We start from the raw sequence: 15,619 nt of genomic DNA on the forward strand, positions 1-15,619 counted from the left end.
CCCAATACCCACCCCCCCCCCCCCCTCGGGGCCCCCCCCCCCCCCCCGCCCCCAGCAACAGGCACGGAGACTATCGCACGCGGGCTGCTGTTGCGTTGTCCCACTTGGGCTTGCGTGGCTGTGGGACAGGGTGGTTTTCGTTCTCAAGGATCCCGGGTCAGAGGGCGGGAGAAAGGCTAAAAGTCTGGAGAGTTGTAGCCGACTGCTGGAAGAGACTAGAATCCAGGATCTGGCCTGGGTGAGGACAAAACATCACGGCGCGAGCACACACCCGGAAGCTGTTTCACTGAAGCAGAACTCTTCTCTCCATAATCACCCCGATCTGTGGCAAGGACAACCGTAGCAAGACTGTTTTTTTTTTTTAATGTTTTTTATTTATTTTTGAGAGAGAGAGAGAGAGAGACAGCGTGAGCAGGGGAGGGTCAGAGAGAGAGGGAGACACAGAATCTGAAACAGGCTCCAGGCTCTGAGCTGGCAGTCAGCACAGAGCCCAACGCGGGGCTCGAACCCACAAACCGTGAGATCATGACCTGAGCCAAAGTCGGATGCTTAACCGACTGAGCCACCCAGGTGCCCCAAGACTGTTTTGTTTTCAAATTCAGTCTAGTTTCAAAAACCTTGGCTCGACTGTTCACACGAGTACAGCAAGCATCGTGACTGACCACACAGGCTCTTTCAAGTCTGTGTTGCTGGAACTTTTCATAAGGGATCTCAGATTGAACTCTGAAAAGCCTCTCTAGGCTCAGAAGCCAAGCCCAGACCTCCCTGTCAGACTTCACCTGGAATACCTATAGATTTGGGGGGAATTCCCGCTTCTTGAGGTTCCAGGGCCTGTCAGGAGGCGACCTTCCTGACTCACATGATAAGGCTGCTGGGAACCCCACAGGCAAGGTTAACAGGCTGATTTTTCCAAGGGTGGGAACCACTGAGTCAGCTTTAGTTCCTTAGCCCTGTCTCGTCGTATCTCAGCCTATGCGCATCTTTCTCAGATAGGACTTTCTAGTCAAAGCCTTGGTAATACGACCAGCGACCAGCTTCCTGTGGCAAGGAGAACACATTCGTATCGGACTTATACAAACGCGTTGCTATGAAAATATGAGGGTACGTACTGGGACTTTCCAACTTCTGGACGGATCGGGTAGGGAGAAAAGCAGTTCCTTCATCTTTGTTTACAAAGGTAGACTTTACAGATTGCTGTAAGTCACAGCTCGTTTAAGACAAAGTTGCCTTGAATCTGGAAAACAAGAGAGTAAAGAACCAGCAACGTTTCAGATAAAAGTCATAAAAATGCGTGATGATCGTCATCGGGTCCATCAGTCCCCTGAAATTAAGCCTTGTTGGCCTTGATCTTTTATGAGCAGGTTTTACAAGCCTAGTTTTTCTTTCCAGGTCTGTAAATTCTTTCACAGTTGAGTGATGCGATCTAAGAGTTACCAGAAACCTGTATTTTAAAACACCTGTCAGTCCTTGCCATGAGTTTCTCTGCAGATGGAACAGGTTTACAAAAGCATCCGGTTACAACAGTGACTGTCTGGAAATGACAAAAGACTTAAAGATGGCCGTGGTTAGAGAGCTGATGAAAGTTTAGTACAATGCGATTGACAAGGAAAGTTGGTTATTTTTGTGACACACGATATTCTAAGGTGATAATTGGAACAATGGCTGATAATATTATATATCAGACTTCTTGGAGTTTCAGATAATTTCTGGAACAGTTATATTAATAACATATATCCACGGGGTGCTTGGGTGGCTCAGTCAGTTAAGTGTCCAACTTTGGCTCAGGTCATGATCTCACAATTAGTGGGTTCTAGCCCCGCGTCGGGCTCTGTGCCGACAGCTCAGAGCCGGGAGCCTGCTTTGGATTCTGTGTCTCATTCTCTCTCTGCCTCTCCCCTACTTGTGCTCTGCCTCTCTCTGTCTCTCAAAAATAAATAAATGTAAAAAAAGTCTAAAAATATATAACCATACAAGGATATTAATAAAGAAGTTACAGCATTATCCCTTATTTGAAAAAGTTGCCCATGTAATATAACATGTCAAATAAGATTCATTTAAATTAAAAAAAATTTAGGGGCGCCTGGGTGGCTCAGTCAGTTAAGTGTCCGGCTTCAGCTCAGGTCATGATCTCGTAGTTCGTGGGTTTGAGTCCTGCATCGGGCTCTGTGCTGATAGCTAGCTCAGAGCCTGGAGCCTGTTTCAGATTCTGTGTCTCCCTTTCTCTCTGACCCTCCCGTGCTCACGTTCTCTCTCTCTCTCTCTCTCTCTCTCTCAGAAATAAATAAACCATTACAAACATTTTAAATTTAAAAAAAATTAATGTTTATTGTTATTATTAAAAAGATATTTTTAAATGTTTTATTTATTTCTCTTTTTTCTTTCTTTTTTTTTAATGTTTTATTTATTTCTAGGAGAGAGAGAGAGAGAGACAGCGTGAGCAGGGGAGGGTCAGAGAGAGAGGGAGTCACAGACTGAAATAGGCTCCAGGCTCTGAGCTAGCTGTCAGCACAGAGCCCGACGCGGGGCTCGAACCCACGAACCGCGAGATCATGACCTAAGCGAAAGTCGGACGCTTAACCGACTAAGCCACCCAGGCGCCCCTGTTTTATTTATTTCTGAGTGTGAGAGAGAGAGAGACAGTGTGAGCAGGGGAAGGTCAGGGAGAGAGGGAGATACAGAATCTGAAACAGGCTCCAGGCTCTGAGCTGTCAGCACGGAGTCTGATGCAGGGGTTGAACCCATGAATCATGAGATCATGACCTGGGCTGAAGTCTGACGCTTAACCAACTCAGTCACCCAGGTGCCTCCGCCACCACCCAAGCCTTTTTTTTTTACAACACTTAAAACAGTGATCCTGGTTTTAGTGAATTGGACCACACACAATAGCCCCTCAATTCCTCTTTCTTAACTTTCTATGTCCATTGCTTGTTCTTTATTTTCCCCCTTTTTCATTTTGAAATAACCAGCCTCACTTTAGGACAAAATTACTTTTGGCAAGGCAGGCTGGCTCAGTCAGTGGAGCAAGAGACTCTTGATCTTGGAGTCATAAGTTTGAGCCCCATGTTGGGTACAGAGATTTTTAAAAATAGGAGAAAATTATTTTTTTTAATCTATTATTTCTAGCAGTTTAAATTATGTATATATATTATTTAGAACTCTTACTCCTTAGAAAACTTAATTTCTAGTGAAAACTAAGAAGCAAGCGATTGTGAACTGTTACTCAGCATTCTCTAGATTGTCAAATTTATGACATTTCTTAATTAATTAATTTCTTAATGTTTTTAAACATAACATTTCCTCATAATGCAATTTTTCCCAATTAAACTGCAGAGGTATCACCCCGTAATTATGGGGAGTGCTCTGTGAAGAGTAATTCTCCGGACTCAGGGTCAAATGGGGCCTCCTGAGGGGCGCCTGGGTGGCTCAGTCGGTTGAGTGTCTGACCCTTAATTTCAGCTCAGGTCACGATCCCAGGGTCATGGAATTGAGCCGCGTGTCGGGCTCCGCGCTATGCATGGAGTCTGCTTACAATTCTCTCTCTCTCTCTTTCCCTCTCTGCCCCTCTCTCTCACTTGTGCACTCTCTCTCTAAAGCAAAAAGTAAAAATAAAATACTACTAATCGACACTCCTAGTGAACATTAAAAAACTAGTGCATTTAAAAAAATGGGGCCTCTTGAGGGTTGGAAATAAAGAGGGGGTCATTTGGTCACTACGCAGGGCAACCATAAGGCCACTGGGCCAGGCCAAGTTTGCTCAGGAGATGGGCCTCATCTCGAGGTTCGCGGCTACCTGTGGGCTTTGGCAGAGATGACGGTGTGGGCACAGCGCCAGGCTATAAATATCCAGGGAAGAGAGGGCGGCCCAGGTAGGGGTGTCTGGGACTCTGGGGGCTTTTGCCTTCCCTCTTCCGTCTGTCTCCTCACGAGAGGCCTTGGTAACCCTGGTGGCCTTCCCCGCGGTGGCGGGCGTGCGGGGACGTTTTGGAGGAGGTCACTGTAGGCGGCCGCTTTCCTTCCCAGGGCGTCCTGAGGGGCATCCCGGGATTGGGGCGGGGATGGGGGCCCTGCTCCGCCCGGGGTCTCTGCGAAAAGGCCCAGGCCTCTGGAGCCTACGCCTGCACGGTGCCGAGCAACGCCCAGAAGCTTCCATGGGGCTTGCGTTTACCAGAGGAGCTGGTAAGGCTCCCCAGGGTTCTTAGAAAGCCCGGCACCCGGTGTCCAGAACATTCCCGTGTGTCCATTAGCTTCTTAGCAGCATCGTACCGGGAACAGCAGCCACAGCAGAGGATGATCAGGGAAGCAGCGCGGGAAGTGGTGGCAGAGACCGCGGCCTTCGTTGCGTCTGCTCTCTGGCGGCTCCGCTGGTTTCTGGTTACAAGGCTCTTTGACTCCTCTGGGTTGGGACACGGAGTCAGGGCGCGACCCACCGACTCCGGGCTCGCTGGCATAGGCCTCCTGTCCCGCTCACCCACGGGAATCTTTCCCTGGCGCCTTCAGCCCGGAGCCTCCCCTGGGGCAGGGACGCCGCCTCCGGCCAGCCCAGCGCCTGGCTCTCCTTGGCCTTGAGATGCGCAGAGCCCTCACACACATTAACAGTCAATTAAGGCCCTTGTAATTAGCGGTCCAACGAGATGATTAGACCGCATGGCCTCGATCACACCGCTCAAGGGAGACCAGAGGATAATAGTGGCCGCTGTGACCTTTCGGGTCGGGGACCGCAGGCAACACGACCAGAGGCCACACGCAGGAGGGCAGAGCGCTACAAGGCTGCCCGTGAGTGGCGCTACTTTCCCACACGGGTTACGGAGTCAGGGAGGGGTCGTGAGCAGGCCGCGCCCCCCCCGCTTCCGTGCAAGGGCAGTCCCGTCCCCCCGCGCCGCCTGCTGCTCCGTGGGTGGGCAGCGTCTCTCAGCCACCAGGGTACGGCTGGCCCAGCCCTGTGGCTCCTTTTAGGCCCGCAAGATGCCCCTGGGCAAGAACCATCAGGAAACTATGAAAAAAAAAAAAAAGGCTTGTTACTTCAGGACCAGAAAATGGGGCCAGGCAGTGAGGTCTCCGGGAGGCAGGGAGGGAGAGCCCGAGCCTGGGCCTGGGGCTCTGCTTTGGTTGGGGTCCAGGGTGGGGGCCTAGGGTTTCATGAGCTCGCTCTTTATTGCTATATTTACAAGCATCCGAGATCAGCTTGGGCCATGATCTTCGTGAGTTCGAGCCCCATACTGGGCTCTGTGCTGGCAGAGTCTGCTTGGGATTCTCTCTCTCCCGCTCTCTCTGCCTCTCCCCTGCTCGCACTCTTTCTCTCTCAAATAAATGAACTTTAAAAAAATAAAACAACATAAGAGCAGGAATTTAACGCTGTGGGGGTGGACAAGGGCCCAAACTGTCAGTTATTGAAATTAGCCAAACTCTCTAAGATAAAGGAGCCCCGCAGGGGGAGGAGGTTGGCCCTCTTGCGTGGCTGGCACTGTGTTTGAGGTAGCCAGATTTATTTATGTATTTATTTTACTTTTGCAGCTGATGCCTCTTCGAAATGGATGCTTTGGCAATCAGAGCTTAAGTCAGCATTACCAAGCCAAACTAGACCAAGCCAAACAAAACGTTCAGGCTTATACTCCAGAAGCATTTAGGTTTCCCCCATCTTTTTGTATGATGAAATTGCGCTAACACTATACTTACAAGAATATCTCTGCTGGACCTTAAGTCCACAGGCGACCCTCCAGCAAGTACCTCCCTGCCTGGCTCTGAAGGCTCGGGGGGCTCAGCAGTGCAGGGCTAAGGTGATGCCAGGTGGGGAGAGACCACTATATATTTTCTAAGTACACACACACACACACACCTCTTTTGTAAGGTTTCTTTTATTTTAAAGTAATCTCTACACCCATCATGGGGCTCGAACCCACAACCTCGAGATAAAGAGTCACAAGCTCTACCAACTGAGCTAGCCAGGCACCCCTCCAAATTTTATAATTTTTTTTAAGTAGGCTTCGTGCCTAGTGTGGAGCCTAATGTGGGGCTTGGACCCATGACCTGAGGTGAGATCAAGAGTTGGACACTTAACTGACTGAGCCACCCAGGCACCCCTAATTTTATAATTTTTTAATTTTTGTGAGAGATAGAGAGAGAGTGAGAGCGCAAGTGGGGAAGGGGCCGAGAGAGAGGGGATCCCAAACAGGCTCAATGCTGATGGCATGGGCTTGAACTCATGAACTGTGAGATCATGACTTAAGTAGAGATCAAGAGTCAGATGCATAAGTGACTGAGCCACGCAGACACCTCTAATTTTATAATTTTTTAATGTTTTCTTTTTTTTAATGTTTATTTATTTTTGAGAGACAGAGAGCGAGCAAGGGAAGGGCAGAGAGAGAAGGAGACACAGAATCTGAAGCAGGCTCCGGGCTCTGAGCTGTCAGCACAGAGCCTGACGCGGGGCTCAAACTCACGAACCACGAGATCATGACCTGAGCCAAAGTCAGCAGCTTAACAGACTGAGCTACCCAGGCGCCCCTTATTTCTGAGTGAGAGAGAGAGAGAGAGAGAGAGAGAGCGTGAGCAGGGGAGGGTCAGAGAGAGAGGGAGACACAGAATTTGAAACAGGCTCCAGGTTCTGAGCTAGCTGTCAGCACAGAGCCCGACGTGGGGCTCAAATCCACAAACCGAGAGATCATGACCTGAACCGAAGTCGGACGCTTAACCGACTGAGCCACCCAGGCGCCCCTAATTTTATAATTTTTCAGTGATGCGATTTGATTGGTTGATCTTTTACCTTTCAGTGTTTTTTGTTTTTCTTCAGTGTTTTTAAATAAATAGATGCCAAGCCTGGTAGTCATAAGTCGTCTGAATTTTCATACAACAATCCTGAGAAAATACAGTTATTGCTTTTAAAGCTGTAGAAATGTCCAAATCAGAGAGAGCGTCCACCCCTAGAAGGAGTGGGCGGTGGCAGAACATACTGACCCGGGCCAGGACGTGCTGCACAAAGGCTGCTGTGTGCAACCAAGGAGGCGATGCCCCCACAGGCCGTGGATGGGGATGGTCCCTGTGGCCTTTCCTCACCAGTCTTCTTTCTGGTGTGTTACTTCTCGCGCTCCGGGGCACAGGAACAGGGTCACGGGCCAGGGGCTTGGATCTGAGGCTTCTTCGGGGGCCCGGAGCCACTGAGAGGCTGCTCAGGCAAACACTGTGCTTCCTAGGAGCCTGGCCACCCCACCCTGCTGGGAGGCTGCTGGTGCTGGCTGGGCCCCCTGGCGCCCCCAGGGCCTGGAAGCTACGAGACCCAGGCCGGGCCAGGACCCTGCTTGCAGGCCTGTGGGACAGGCTGGGCTGCAGCGGAGGCCTCCAGATACAAAGGGGACGCTGGAGACCCTCACAAGTGGTTGGGGGCGCTGTATCAGCCCCGCGAGCTCGCCTTCTGCTGGAGTCTGCTGTTCCTCTGGGGGAGACGGTGGGCTCCTTTTCCAGACCCCCCTCTTCCCACCTGTTCACACCCTCCGTGGCCACGTCTGACTGGGAAGTGCCCATTCATTTGTTTGTTTGTGTCCTGCGTGGCTGGACAACAGCTCCAGGGCCCCAGGTGCAGGAGTCAGGGGTGGAAATGGGGGTGGGCCGCTCACCCCCGCCCCAGCGGCCGCCCGCATTGTTTCTGCCTCTCTCACTCCGCTGGCGCGGCGGCCACCAGAGGAAGGGGCGCATCCACGGCGCCGCGACAAGGCCACGAAACAGGAGGCTGAAGGCACAGGCCAGGCCTGTCCGCCTGGAGACCGAGCAGAGGCAGCGTGCAGCTGTGGACAGGAAAGCAGCGACAACAAGGCCTGGCCTGGGAGGCCCTAGCAAGCAGTTTCAGGTTTTATCCTGAAGGCATTGGGAGAGTTTTGAGCATTTCATTTATTTATTTATTTATTTATTTATTTATTTATTTATTTTCCCCCATGTTTATTTGCTTATTTTGACAGAGAGAGAAAGTGCACAGGCAGGGGAGGGGCAGAGAGAAGGGGAGAGAGAGAGAATCCCAAGCAGGTTCTGCACTGTCAGCGTAGACCCCAATGTGGGGTTCGATCCCGTGAATCGTGAGATGGCAGCCTGAGCCGAAACGGAGAGTCGGACGCTCAACTGACCGAGCCACCCAGGCGCCCGTAAGCATGTAGAAGTGCGCCTTTAGGAACTATTACTCTGATGAGCTAGATGCTAAGGTGTTAACAGTATCTGTCTCCGGAGGCTGGAACTGCCTGTGCCCATTTCTCTGTTTATCCGTTTTCTCAGGTGTCCGCCAGTGACTGTGGCCGACAGATACGTATCAGTGTCCTGAGGCCACCGTAACACACGGCCACACGCTGGGAGGCCTAAAACAGCATGGATTCCTTGTCATCCAGACTAGACGCCAGAAGTTCTATTTTTTTTTTAATGTTTTATTTATTTCTAGGAGAGAGAGAGGGAGAGACAGCGTGAGCAGGGGAGACTCAGAGACAGAGGGAGTCACAGACTGAAACAGGCTCCAGGCTCTGAGCTGGCAGTCAGCACAGAGCCCGACGCGGGGCTCGAACCCACGAACCGCGAGATCATGACCTAAGCGAAAGTCGGACGCTTAACCGACTAAGCCACCCAGGAGCCCCTGCCTTCATCTTCTCATGGCCCGGGAGCCTGAAGGGGAGGCCATCGCTGGAGTCCAGACCCGCCTGTGGGCCTGAGCGGCGGGAAGGACAGAGGGCGGGGCTCTGCGGAATCTCAGAGGCCAGGTCAGGGAGGCTGGGGGGCTGCCGGCTTTCTGGCTTGGGTGGCGGGGCTGCTCCTCCAGGTGGGAGGGACAGGAGAAGCAGGGGAGGGAGGAAGAGCCGTGAGAAACCCTCCGTGAGCCGGGGGCGGCCTCCCAGAGTGACTGGCAGTGACTCTTCCCCGAAGGAGCCCTAAAACTGAAGAACCATGGAACAGGAGTCTGTGGCTTCCCGCTACGGTCCAGTATAGTTGTCCAGTTGTCACAGGTGCCTGGCTGTGCCACCTCACGCACCGTAAACCGTAAACCTCACGCACCATTCAGAACGTATGGCTTTATGCATCCTGCTAGTTGAGCCAGACTGTAAACTGCCATAAAGGAAGACTGCACTGTTCCAGCTCACTCACCACAAGTGACATGCACCCTAAAGCCACCCTGGGAGAAGCTGGACTTCATTAAAAGTAAAAACCATCAGGGGGCGCCTGGGAGGCTCAGTCGGTTAAGCGTCCGACTTTCACTTAGGTCATGATCTCGCGGTTCGTGGGTTCGAGCCCTGCGTCGGGCTCTGTGCTGACTGCCAGCTCAGAGCCTGGAGCCTGTTTCGGAGTCTGCGTCTCCCTCTCTCTCTGACCCTCCCCTGATCACGCTCTCTCTCTCTCTCGAAAAAAAAAAATAAAAAAATTAAAAAAATTAAAAAATTAAAAATCTTCATGCACGGAAAGGACACTATGAAAACATGAAAAACAACCTATAGAATGGGAGGAACTAGTCACACATCAGCTATCTGATAAGTAATTGATAACAGTAACGTATAAAGAACTCTTGTAACTTGGTGACAAGAAAACCAACCCAATGAAAAAATGCATGAAGGACCCAACTAGACATTTCTCCAAGGGAGATCTTCAAATGCACACAAAACACATGACAAGAAGCTCAATGTCATGAGAGAAAGAGTAATCAAAGGTACAACGAGGCTCAGTTGGTTGGGCATCCAACTTCTGATTTCAGCTCAGGTCATGATCTCATGGTACGTGGGTTCGAGACCCGTGTTGGGCTCTGTGCTGACACTGTGGAGTCTGCTTGGGATTCTGTTTCCCTCCCTCCCTCTCTCAAAATAAAGGATACAATGAGATGGCACTTCACACCCACTAGCGTGGCTGGAGTCCCAGACACAGATGAGTGCTGGTGAGGGTATGGAGAATGTGCACACTGCTGGAGGGGGTGTGAAATGGGGCGGCCTCAGTGGGACGCAGTGTGGCGGTTCCTCAAATGGTTAAAACAGAGAATTACAGATGACCCGGTAATTCTAATCCAAGGTGCACACCTGAGAAATAAAACCATATGTCTACACAATGCTCACAGCAGCGTTATTCACAGGAGCCAAAATGTGGAAACGCAAATGTCCATCAGCGAATGAACGGACAAACAGAACGTGGTATGTACATTCGATGGAGCACATCGGACCATGACAAAGAAGGAAATTCTGACACATGCCACAACCTACATAAACCTTGAAAACATGTTCAGTGCAATAAGCCAGGCATCAAAGGGAAGATAGTGTGCAATTCCACGCATTGGTGGCCTAGAAGAAGCAAACTTACAGACACAGACAACAGGATAAAGGCTACTGGGCTGGGAGAAGGAGGCAGGAGTTGTTAACGGGGACAGTTCGGGTGATGACAAGTTTCGGCACGTGTATGGTGACGGTTGCAAAACACTGTGAATGTACGTAACACTACTGAGCTGCACACGAATACTTAACACGGTACACTGTATGGTGTGCACGTTTTCCCACGACACGGAAACCCCGTCTCTCACTTATCCGGTTAGCGGAAGTTGGGAAGTGCTGCGGCCACGCTGTTGGCGAGGCTATGGGAAAGCGGGCTTCTCGTGTTTGGCGGCAGGGATCCGTCATTACCAACGAAAGTATGTGTCTTTACCTTTTGCCTCAGCAATCTTACTTCTAGAAACGTATCCCATAGGTATAGCCTCAACAACACAAACATACCTATGCCTTGGTTACTCGTGGCAGCTTGGTTTGCAATTATAAAATACTGCAAACAATTTAGATGGTCATACATCAAAGAGCGATGGAATCAAAGTCCATCCACACATCTCTGTAAATTGATGTGGAATGATTTCCAGGCTATAGTGCTAAAGTGAAAAACAGGAAGCGTGAGAAAGTATCTAGAGTGGAGTGTGCTAACTTTGTGTATGAAAGAAGGGGAATTAAGAAAATATACATTTGCCTTCTCACCTGAGCAAAGAGAAACCTAGGAAAGAGAAACCAGAGAGGACTGAGATTGATTTCAAAAGGTAGTTGCCAGGAACTGCACGGGGTGTAGAGAGAGAGAATTACAGAGAAGCCATTTCTCTGAGTATACCTTTTGGTATAGACCTGCCTTTTGGAATCATGTTATCGCTTCAAACATTCAAAAAAAGGAAAATAAAAAAAATCTTTAAGGGGTGGGAGGAAATATCCTAAAATTTAATATAGAAACAATTGAATCAAAAGCATTATTTCAAATGAATAATATAAACACACTCAAGGGTGAGACAAAAATAAAACCATTAACTCAAGCAACTTTTGAATATAGCATTTAGAGCATATCCCCCCCCCCAAGACAAAAACAACTCTGAACAGATATTTAACTCTAATTGGTAGGCTCCTCACTCCTCCAGACATAGATGAAGAAATCTGAAGCTACTTTTTGGAATTCCAGCAAACTGAACAAATAAATCAATCTATGGGTGAACCAGGAGCCAAGTTCTCAGGGTTGGAGAATATAGTTACAAACTCCGAGCTGAGGGGAAACGGGAGGAGGAGGAAGAGGAGGGGGAGGAAGGGGAGGGGGTTACGAAGAAGAGGAGAGGAGGAGGAGAGAACAAACCCTGTGGAATTAGTGTGAACTCCGGGGTGTGCACATCTCACCCATTTCCCAGCTTTGTTTTCCAAGAAGGCCTAGAAGTAATGAGGCCACAGGAACTCAAAGTACGCCCACAACCCTTATCTTGGTTTGTAAACACAGTTTTCTCTATTTCCACTAGATTTTTTTTTAACTACCAAAGGGACAACTAGAAATTTTACAGCAGAGAAGCCACATTGGCCGCTTCTTAAACACACAAATCAAAGCCAGCATAGGCNTAGATGAAGAAATCTGAAGCTACTTTTTGGAATTCCAGCAAACTGAACAAATAAATCAATCTATGGGTGAACCAGGAGCCAAGTTCTCAGGGTTGGAGAATATAGTTACAAACTCCGAGCTGAGGGGAAACGGGAGGAGGAGGAAGAGGAGGGGGAGGAAGGGGAGGGGGTTATGAAGAAGAGGAGAGGAGGAGGAGGAGAGAACAAACCCTGTGGAATTAGTGTGAACTCCGGGGTGTGCACATCTCACCCATTTCCCAGCTTTGTTTTCCAAGAAGGCCTAGAAGTAATGAGGCCACAGGAACTCAAAGTACGCCCACAACCCTTATCTTGGTTTGTAAACACAGTTTTCTCTATTTCCACTAGATTTTTTTTTAACTACCAAAGGGACAACTAGAAATTTTACAGCAGAGAAGCCACATTGGCCGCTTCTTAAACACACAAATCAAAGCCAGCATAGGCAGTAATGCAACTCCTGGGAAGTATGTACCTCTGCGTGTCACATACTGAGGTCACAGCACCGTTTCCATGTGCCTCCTGCCCAAAGTGTGTAACCTGAATCTAAACATGATGAAACATCAGACAGACCCAACTTGAGGGCCATTCTACAAAACAAACAGCCTGGACTCTCCAAAAATGACAATGTCATGAATCACAGATGAAGAAATAGGAACTGCTCCAGATTAGTCTAAAAAGACATGACAACTGAATGCAACGGATCCATGATTTTGAATTTTCTGTTGTCATTAAGGATTTGTTGGAACAAAGGACACCACCTCAATGGGGTCTGCACGTTATCGGTGTTTCAATCTCATTTTCCTGATTTTGAAATCTGTAGTGTGGATATGCAAGGGGGGCCAGCGTTCTCCCTGTAAGAAAAGGAGAACACTCGCCCACGGCGTTGTCATGAGCATCAAATGCAGAATTTGGCACAAACATTAGATAAATATAGAAAAGGATAATTATTGTAGGAAAGAGTCTCACTGGAGGTAGTGGGTTTTAAGATACCGCCATGCTATACCGTCGGCCTCGGAAACACCGGTTTAGGTCCAAAAAGACTGTTTCCTAGACTGCTCAGAGGTGGTTCCGCTCACGGGAGCAGTACCCACAGGTGCCCGGGTTCCAGGGGGCGGGTTTAGAACAGCGCCCCGGGCGCGGCCATCGCTCCCACGCGGGGCTTCCCGGTCCAGCCCCCGAGGCGAGTTTATCCCTCCGTTGGGACGTTAAGAAGAAAATCTGGTAAAATCAAATACGAAATCCCAAACTCAAAGGGGAGGCAGTGGATGATGGGGCTGCGACCGAGTGGGGTCTCGTGAGGGTGTGATGCTCCCCCCCCCGCCCCCCCAGGTAGCGGGCAAGGCCAAGGGCGAGCCCAAGGTCGACTTGCAGATGGCGGCATGAGAAGCCCAGCTGCTTTCAGCTCTGCTGAGAGCGGGACTGCTCCTCATGTTAAAACCGCGGACGTTTAAAAGGTAACGTGAGACACTCAACAGAGGGGAGAAGAATTTAAGGATGTTTGTAACGTTTTTGCCCTGCCACGTTTAACGTGTCCCAGGTTCTGGAGAACACAGCGTCGCTGCCCGGCCGCCTTGCACGGAGGAACTAGTACGAAAATTATCCCCCAAGGCAGTCGGCTCGGTTCAGCACCGTCTATAGCGGTGGAAGCTGCCGACACCTCGGCCAGCTGCTGTGGCTTTTGCCTCAGGCCCTGGGCCTGAAGCCGGGCTTTGAAGTTAGGGGTGTACCCGCTGCCTGGGGGCTGTGGGTACTTCTCCTGGGTGCGGAAGGCCGGGTGCGACGCTGCCGCGCGCTTGCCGCGCGAGGCCCATGAGCACATGGAAGTAGCCAAGTGGCTGGGCTCGGACCATCAACTCCAAACATGGGGAGACAAAATGGCGGCCGTGCCTCTGGCCGAAGCCACATACGGGTTCCGCGGCACGCACGAACTGCAACTCCCAGAACGCTCTGGGTAGAAAGTGGGCGGGCGAGTAACGCGCTAGCGTCTCTCGATGTGGCGCTAGGACTTATGCCCCGCCTCCCTCCCAGCGGAAACACTCCGGAATACGTGGCCCGCTCTGTTCCTCTCGTCCGCCCTTCCTCGCACTGGCCGAAGGGATTCGTAGTTCCTTGGCAGCCGAGTTGAACCTCCCTCGGGCGTTAAAAAACTACACTTCCCGACGTAGCATCGGCGCCTGCGCACGACGCCGCGGAACATACTACGGTTCCCGGCGGGCCCTGCGACGCGCACGGGTGCGTGCTGACGCGCTTAGTTGGTCGTGCTGACGTGCAGCGCGGCCCAGGCGGGGTGCGAGTGGCGCAGTCGGAGCCCGCTGCGGCCCCTGAGGAAGCGAGGCGGCGTCGGTGTCGGCTGAGGCGGGCGGACCGGCGGGGCGGGGCGAGGCGGNCAGACTCCCGGGCGCCGCGCAGCCCCCTCCCCCATCCCTCAAGGCCGAAAATAGGCCTTGGCGGCCCAGCCGACGCAGGGGAGGCCTGGAACTAGATGCCCTGGAGATTTCGATAGTTCACGCTTGTTACTGCTTGGCCTGAAGCGGTAGGGAGACGGAAGTTCTAAGCCTTGGGTTTTTTTTGTTTGTTTTTGATGTAAAGAAGTGTGCAGCCCCGGTACGTACAGGCAGGTTATGTGTCCCCTCCTGCCCCCATCCCTAGTCCTCACCGTCGCCCCATCGTCTTCTCAGAAGTTGTGTTGAAGCGAGCGAGGCCGTTGGAGCGCTGCCTTGGGCAGAAAACGCTGGGCTCCGTCTCAGGCGTTATTTGGCACCAGACTCTTCTGAGCCTTCGTGTCCACTCACCCTGGTCTAAGATGTCGCCTGGACCAAAAAACTCTAAACGGGTGTTTTGTTGTCTTTCCTCTTAACGTGTGTGAGTGTGTTAGGTTTTTTCTTGAACGAGTAGGACGAATTTTTCTGGGTTCGATAGCGTTGGAACAGCCCTTCACTGAGCTTGCTGGGCTGGCTGATGCCCATTTTCCTGCAGACCCACCGCCTTTTTGGTGCTTTTTTGGTCTTATTTCCATATTGAATTTCAAGATTGTCTTCTACCTCGTTCTTTGTTTGGCGTCCTGATACATTTCCCAGTAAGAGAAAAAAAATTTTTTTTGTCTCGCAGGTGATTTTTACTCTCTGATTTTAGTTTGGGTAATTTTTGTGTACTCAGTCTGTGGACCCCAGTTGAGAATGTCTGTAAAGTTGCCTGTTTTGGGCGATTTTTCTGTGCGTTGATGTTCCCTTTTGGTTTTTCCTTTTAGTGTTTTGAGCGCTGCCTCAGATGTTGTGGGCTATTTTTCTGGGGTAGGGGGGTGAGGACTTGTTCCTTTAAAGTTCTCCAGTTAGTTGTGATTTAATGTCCTTTCCTCAGCTGCTGCTGGTTTGCCCTATTAAGGGAGTGGGAGGACTTGTGTGTGACGGGGTATGGAGGTGTGGGTGAATGGTTACACTGAAGCATGTCAGAAGCATTCTGCAAGGAAGGCAGAAACTAGGATGGGGTTTAGGGAGGCAAAGAAGGACCTAGGTTTAGAGTGGGGAGGATTTGGTTTTTGAGAAAATGAAAGTGAGCGTTGTGGGGGCTAAAGAAACTGATTTCTTGTGCTGTAAAGAAAATTTTCATTTCTTTGTGCATTTTTGCAGGCTTTTCCTAGATTTAGCTTCATTTGTCACTCCTTTATCTTAGTATGGTTTTCTGATTTTCCAGTCCTTTGGAGTCTGCTGCTGGGATTGGGCAGGGACCCAACCTTTACAGATTGGGGGATAGAGGTA

Source organism: Crocuta crocuta, unplaced genomic scaffold, assembly GCF_008692635.1.
Source record: "Crocuta crocuta isolate KB4526 unplaced genomic scaffold, BGI_CrCroc_1.0 scaffold234, whole genome shotgun sequence".
In the NCBI taxonomy this organism is placed as follows: domain Eukaryota; kingdom Metazoa; phylum Chordata; class Mammalia; order Carnivora; family Hyaenidae; genus Crocuta; species Crocuta crocuta.